The following is a 7,498-nucleotide window of genomic DNA, read 5'->3' as shown; positions in this document are numbered from 1 at the left end:
GGTAATCTCATCCCATATCTTTGTGTGTGTGTTTATGTGTCAAGAGCCATATCTCAGACATGCTTTGACCGATATGTTTTAATACGACCATGTCTAATAAGTCTAACACCATGTACAAAACCATTTCTCAAAATGGGCCATTCCAGTTTATATCTGCACCCCCCCCCCCCCCCCTGTTGATGAGGTCGAATTTCCAGCACTGTATGATGGGGAAAATACCCCGGAATTTCAACTGTATATGGAGAAACAGAATCTGAAAATCTAGACTAGTATGGAAAAAAAAATTCTGGAAATCCAGGCAGTTATGGCTACTAAATAAAATATGGCCTAGTTTAAATCACCACATACCGGTTGATGAGGTTGGATTTCCAACACTGTAAAAAAAAACTTGGAATACTGACTGTATTGGGCCAGTATGAAATAGTTATTACTGAAATTAGATAATGATGGTGGGACGAATGAGCTCATCAACACCGTGAATCAGGACTAGTTTGGATTTCCATTATCAGATATAAAATTTTGAACTTGGTAAATTAGCATATGATGAAAGTTATATTTGGAAATCCTACTCTGTATGGTGTCACAAAGGAACTCATCAACACCATTACTGTATGGTGAATGGTGATTTGGAAATAAAACTTTGTATGACTTATACACCCATGGAAATTATACCCTGTATGAAGTAAACACACAAACTCATCAACCGGGGGAGTGCAGATATAAACTGGAATGGCCCAATGAGCATGGATGTTATTATTAGTATCATGATCATGCATATTCTGGTCATATGTGCATCTCATATTTTTTGTGGTTTGAACAAAAATAGCCATTGACATGTACTGTAAAATACTTTATTTTCGCTGGAATTAATTTTCGCTGAATAGACTTTTTAGGTGTGTTGAAATCAATTATGACAATGCATATTCATTATTCCCCGTTCGGACGAAATCCAAAAAACTGGTGGCCATTTTGGATGTAAAATTTGCCATTTCTGATACCTAAACGTGTTTACAGTAGTTTCTCGGAGATGAATTGGCCGATTTCGATCAAAGCTGGTATGATGAGCATACATGTTGGGTTGTAGGTGCATGTCATTTTTTTTTCGTGATTCAAACAAATATGCCTGACTGGTGGCCATCTTGTTTTCCATGGTATCCATGCTACTTTATCTTGAATGCAATGAAGGTTTCTGTTTAAATTCACTACGTTCAATTAGGAGGTAACGGCGAAAGCTCTGAGCTGGGGTAATCTTTTGCATAACTCCTTTCGCTGGACTAAACGCTACCCCATCGGGGAAATCTCGGATTGGGACCCCAATTCGTGGGACAAAACCAGAAGACCCCGACTGGGGGACGACCGCGTTCCATGGCCATTCGCATCAACCCATTCTGAGACCATCCAACATGCCCTGAGGGCAGAGTTGCGACCCATCGATTTCCTTGAATTCGTGGACGCCACACTGGAGCGCATTCTTGTGCGGGCCCAGGACTCTGAGACCTCAGACGCAGAACGCACTCGCCTCCTAGACCAGGTGACACAGTTAATGGTAGGCCACTGCACGGCTATGTGCGATATCCTCCAGTGTCATATGGCTCTCTTGGCCGGGGCTACTAGTGCAGTGGGACGTGGTTTCAGACGCGTGTGTTTTTTTCGGCGAACTGAGTCAGGGGTATGCCACCGCCTCAGTTACGCAGACTGGACATCCTCCACCCTCTTTGATGGGGAGATAGTGGGTGTAGTCGCACGGCTTTGAGGTGTAACAAACCAAATGGTCCAAGTCAAATCCGCTAGCCAGTTGGCCGCTGCCAAGGTTAAACAGAGGGTGCCCAAGCACAGAAAACAAATGACCTAGATCTAGCTCCGCTAAACAGAGTCAGCCAGGAGGCAAACGCTCGTACCCATCCATGGGAGGGAAGGGTAGTGGCGCACCCCCGGGAAAGAGAGGACCAGGTGGTGGCTTCTCCTCGGGTGGTCGTCGGGGTTAGCATGTTTGATGCTTACCTCTGCGACGGGGTGGGGGTGTGGGGGGATTTTGGGTGGGCCTGCATTCGACAAGCGATCAAGCTACAGCTTAGTAACCCCAGTGATCTCCGGAGAGGCTCACCTCTCGGTAAAGAAGAACCCCCCTCTTGCAACCGCCGAACCCATGGCCACAGATCCCTGTCGCACACAGATTGCGCCGGTGCAATCTGGCATGGTGACACCATCCAGTGTCCTACTCTCCATCCACCAGCTAGACTGGCTAGCCTCTTTAGACTTATGCGACACTTACCTGCACATACCGATGCACCCAGCGAGTTGCCCTCTCCTTCAATTCGCCCATCCGGGCCAAGTATTCAAATTTCAGATGCTTCCCTTCAGGTTATCTACAGAACCCTACGTGTTCACCAGAGTGATGAATGTCGGTACACATCAATCCGTACCTAGACGACTGGTTGATACACAACCCAGACAAGGGGTTATTAGCCAGACATGTAAGCCTTGCACAGGATTTACTTCACCAGTTGGGCTTTCTAGTCAATCACAAAAAGTCCAATCCCGACCCGACTCAACAGTAGGTGTTTCTGGGCATGGAGTTCGACACAGAAGTAGGCCTGGTTCGCCTATCTCAAGCGTGTTGCCTAGCGCTAAGCAACCTAGCAGAACGCCTAGTCAGCATTCCTTCAGTGTCCCTCCGAGAACTAATGCGGCTCATCGGAATGATGACCTCCGTTCAAAGGGTAGTTTCCCAGGCAGCACTACGCAGTCGCCCGGTCCAGCGCTTGTTATTGGAACACCAAGCTCACCTACGGGAACTAAACAGGTGAGTATTGATCCCAGACCAAGCAAAGGAAACCCTGTCCTAGTGGTCGTCACTGACCAACCTCAGGCAGGGGGTCCCCTTGGACCCACTCGTCACAGCTATGACTCTGGTAACAGATGCCTTCCTCTAAGGGTGGGGAGCACATCTATTGGACAAACAAGCCCAAGGAATATGGCCCCCGCAGTGGGTTCGGGACCACTATATCAACTGGCTCAAGCTGAAAGGAGTGCACCTAACACTTTCACACTTTCGACTCAAAGTTTGAGACCACAGAGTCCTGCTTCGCACAGACAACACAGCGGTGGTCTCCTACATCAACAAGGAGGGGGGGACGCGTTCCCCATCGTTGTCGGTCGTAGCAGAGCAAATTCTCTTTTGGTGCCTGGAATACAATGTGGAGCTATCCGCACACCACCTTCCAGGGGTGAGGAACGGTCTGGCAGACGTCCTTTCGAGATGCCTCCTTCTCCAGAACACTGAGTGGCAGATCCCCCAGGCTGTTTCGGCTATGGGACGGTCCAAAGATAGACCTGTTTGCCGCACCCCAGAACGCCAAGCTCCCAACGTACGTAACACTCCTGCCGACACCAGGTGCCTGGGCCGTGGATGCCTTATCGATCCCTTGGTCCCACATGGATGCGTACACCTTTCCTCCCTTCCCGCTAATTCACTGGGTACTGGAGAAACTTCGACAAGAGCCCACCTGCATATTAACTCTGGTGGTGCCCGATTGGCCGACCAAGGCCTGGTTTCTGCTCCTGCTGGAAATAATAGTAGAAACACCAGTAGTGCTACCGGACATACCGGACTTGCTGTCTCAACCAGACGGCACACTACCAACAAGCCCAGCAGTGTACCACTTACACGCATGGAGGCTCTCAGTAGACTCGCGCAGACGAAAGGTCTATCTAAGCGAGCTGCCAACGTCCTGGCCAGGGCGAACATGGATTCCACCAAAGCTGCCTACGACTCGAAATGGCGAGCATACACCAGTTGGTGTAGTGGAAGGGAGATTGATCCTTGCCATCCCTCTATCGACCAGTTAGCAGACTTCTTTGTCCACTTGTTTGACGAAGTGGGTCTGTTCTACGCAGCGATCCTTGGCTACAGTCCGGTCCGAGCGCTGAGTTGCTACGAGAACCGTACCAGGCTTTCCAGACGGGGAACCAAACACATGTTTTTTGTATTATGGCCCTAGCAAACAGGATAAGCCGGCCTCCCGACTTCCATTTCCAGGTGGATTACTGCAACTGTACTGGAGGTCTATAATACACTATCCTCCTCAACACAGACCTTGCAGAGACACCAAATATGAGCGCATGAGGTTCAAGCAATTGCTAACTCACCAGCGCTAGCATCTGGCGTCTCCCTCAAACACATTCTGAGGGCTGGCTTCTGGAGAACGCAGAACGTCTTCATCAACTACTACCCAAGAGACACCCAATCTATTGAGCAGAGTCTCTTCAAGTTAGGCCCCGTCGTAGCGGGTCAGGCTTTGTTTACTGACGCAGCCCGAACGTCTGCAGGGGCCCCTGCGCATAGGCGTTAAGTCAGTATTGGCATTCCTGCGGGCAGATTGGCTGTATCATTAGCACTTCCTGGAAGCTCCCAGGTTTGGCTTCTTTCGACCTACGCCCTCATGCAAACTGTTTCGGTCCTACTTCAAGCTTATCACCCCCGAATTCGGCTTGTGTCTAGCTTTCGCGGGTGCACCGAACGCTGTCACCACAGCAGCATTGGCTTCTTGCTTCGGGGACAGCACAGGACCCCTTCTTGGGTCTTGGTTTTGAGTTTGTTTTCATCATTCTTATTTTGTTTTCTGTTTGCTCGGAAAAACCTGCCACCTATCGGTGTCTGACTCTGCCTACAGTTTAAAATAGTCATTTTGACTGACCTGAATCTATGGTGGGTAATTGAACGTAGTGAATTTAGTTGAAGGGTTCTCCGACCCCGCCTATTCACATAGTTCATACCCACAACTCCCAAATTCCCCACTCTTTCCGTCGCGTTGGTCTAAGTTCTCGAGGTGGAGAGAAAAGAACCAGAGTGATGGACAGCTACCTATGGCGCTGCCATGTAGCCTCGGCCACGTGGGTTCATGACGTAAGGGGTAAAAGAATCTTGAGGTCATGGGGCTTCCCCTGACTTAGATTCTATCTCTCCGTCACATGGAGAATCGCTGATTAATGCCTATGAACTATGTGAATAGGCGGGTTCGGAGAACCCTCGCCTAAATTTTGTACAAAGATAGTACATGTATATCGAAAGATACATGTGCACCAACATTATTTTTGTGATTCGATTCAATATGGCTGGCCGACGCCCAATTTTCATGTAAAAGTGTTAAATTGTCATTGTCATGACCGGAGCTGTTTCTCAGAGATGACTAGGCCAATTTGGATCAAAGTTGGTATGATGATCATACATATTGGGTTATAGTTGCATGTAATATTTTTTCTGTGATTCAAACTATTATGGCTGACTGGTGGCCATTTAGTTTTTCATGATACCCATACATGTACCTACTTTCCCATGAATGCAATGAACATTTCTGTTAAAATTTTGTACAAAGACAGTATACCAATAGATACATCAACATGAACAATATTTTTGTAATTTGATTCAATATGACTGCAAATGTGTATGAAAGGCTTGTGCATTTATTTTGTGAATTCTGCTTTTTTTGTTGTAAAAATACACAAAAATTAATTATTGTTACATGACTGGAACATTTTTTGGGTGATTTACTTCAAACTTGACGCATGGAACTGGGAGCAGCCACTGGTGATACGGTATACAATCATTTAACTTATTGAGGCATACCAACACTAACGCCAGCTTCAGTGTAAAAAGAAAAAAAATTGGTGAGCAGTTTAGTATGATAGAAAGCTTCAAATAACCACAATAGACAAGTGGTCAAGACCGAATATACATTATTCTGGCATTTCATAATAAATGCTTTCTACGTTCAATTACCCACCATCGAATCCGGTCAGTCAAAATGACTATTTTGAACTTTAGGCATTAATCAGCGATTCTGCCGGTGACGGAGAGATAGAATCCAGGTCAGGGGAAGCCCTATGACCTCAAGATTTTTTTACCCCTTACGTCACGAACCCACGTGACCAAGGCCACCTGGCAGCGCCACAGGTAGCCGTCTTTCACTCTTAATTTCTCTCCGCCTCGAGTGGAGATGAAATCTAGTGAGCTCTGCTGGATCGCCTGCTTTTTTTCCTGTCCGGATTTATAGCTTGGGTTGTTGCCGCTGCTTGGCATCCGACATGGTAGCTGGTAGGATAAGTTTTCCTTGTCTTTTTTTACCCTCGTGTCGTTTTCCCCTTTGTGTGTAGTATTTTTCACAGCAAAGAAATCAAAATCCGGCGCCACTACGTAGTCACATGTTGATTTCATGGCGGCACCTTTTACAACTGTAATTCGTTTCCCTCATGCATGTCGTCTTTTATTTTTTAATGTATTTAGCAATATAGCATGTAATGACAGCTCCAAGGCTCGCTGCCTTTTTCTTCCGGTCTCCTCGTCTTTCGAGCCGGCCGCACAGTGGTTTATTCAGAATCGCGCGTCCAGTAAACAAATCGGTTAAAGTGAGTTGCATGTTTTGCATGAGTGGAAAGTCCTCATGCTCGGCTACCGGTACTTCATGTATCGGGACGTCGAGTAAGAGGCCCGACGGCAGAGGTTCCGATATTTTTCTCGGTCTCCCCCGCTGATCGGAGGGCATCCTCATAGTCTGTTTTTTCAGGCGGTGTTTTTACCCGATTTTACCGGCTGCAGCGAGGCTGTGCCCCTGGAGGCTTTCCTCCTATGGGGCGCATTGCACGGCGCCGAGTTTGCCTCCGAATTGAGGGCTTTGGTCGAAGGACTGTCGGGGCAATTGCGTCCCTGGCAGGCCGGGTAGATCAGACGCAGTCGGAGCGAGCTGTCTCCACTGTGTCCCCTCGGTGGGCAAGCAGGAAGAGACACGAAAGCATGTTTGCATTCAAACACGTCTCTTCCGGGGAACCCCCGTTCCCAGGCACAGCTCTCCCACTATTTTGTGGGGTGGCCGAGGCCCAGGCTAATTGCCCCGGTCCTTCTCTGGATCCTCGGGCACTGAATGCCAATGGGATGCTGGCAGCCAGTCCCCGCTGTTGGTTTTGACTCCTTTCTTACCGACCCATGGGCGTCCCCAGAGGGAACCGACCCTGTCATGAGACGGACAGTCAAACACGCTCCCTCTCACATATTTAAAGTGAAAGGAGATGCAGTTCGCTAGCGTCGGATACAGCCGGTACTCCGGGCGTTCCCTCAGAGTCATCGATCTGTATGACTCGGTGAGCCACGCCTTTGGGGTGAGGCGGAGTATCATCGATCCCAGTGATACGATGTATATATCCCCACCCTTGATCCTAAAGCAACCACCTAAGGTTGCTTCAACGCTTATGGGATCACGGGCGTTGGGATCCAAAGCAACCCCGTTGGGAAGTCTCTCCCTGTCCGCCTGAGTACGGGGTGGGGCGCAGAGCATGCAAACTGTGTTGATGGGCAGCGTTGGTCAGCCGTGGAGGATGTAATGCTTAAGGCCCCCGGGTGGGGATAACATTAGGCAACACTTCCCACTGGACCAAACGCTACCCGGTCAGTGTGGTTTCGGGATCAGACCCCATAGCGTGGGATGAGACCAAAACGCCCCAGCCG

Source organism: Saccoglossus kowalevskii, unplaced genomic scaffold, assembly GCF_978046115.1.
Source record: "Saccoglossus kowalevskii unplaced genomic scaffold, keSacKowa6.1 SCAFFOLD_164, whole genome shotgun sequence".
Lineage (NCBI taxonomy): Eukaryota > Metazoa > Hemichordata > Enteropneusta > Harrimaniidae > Saccoglossus > Saccoglossus kowalevskii.
This window is presented reverse-complemented; position numbering follows the sequence as displayed.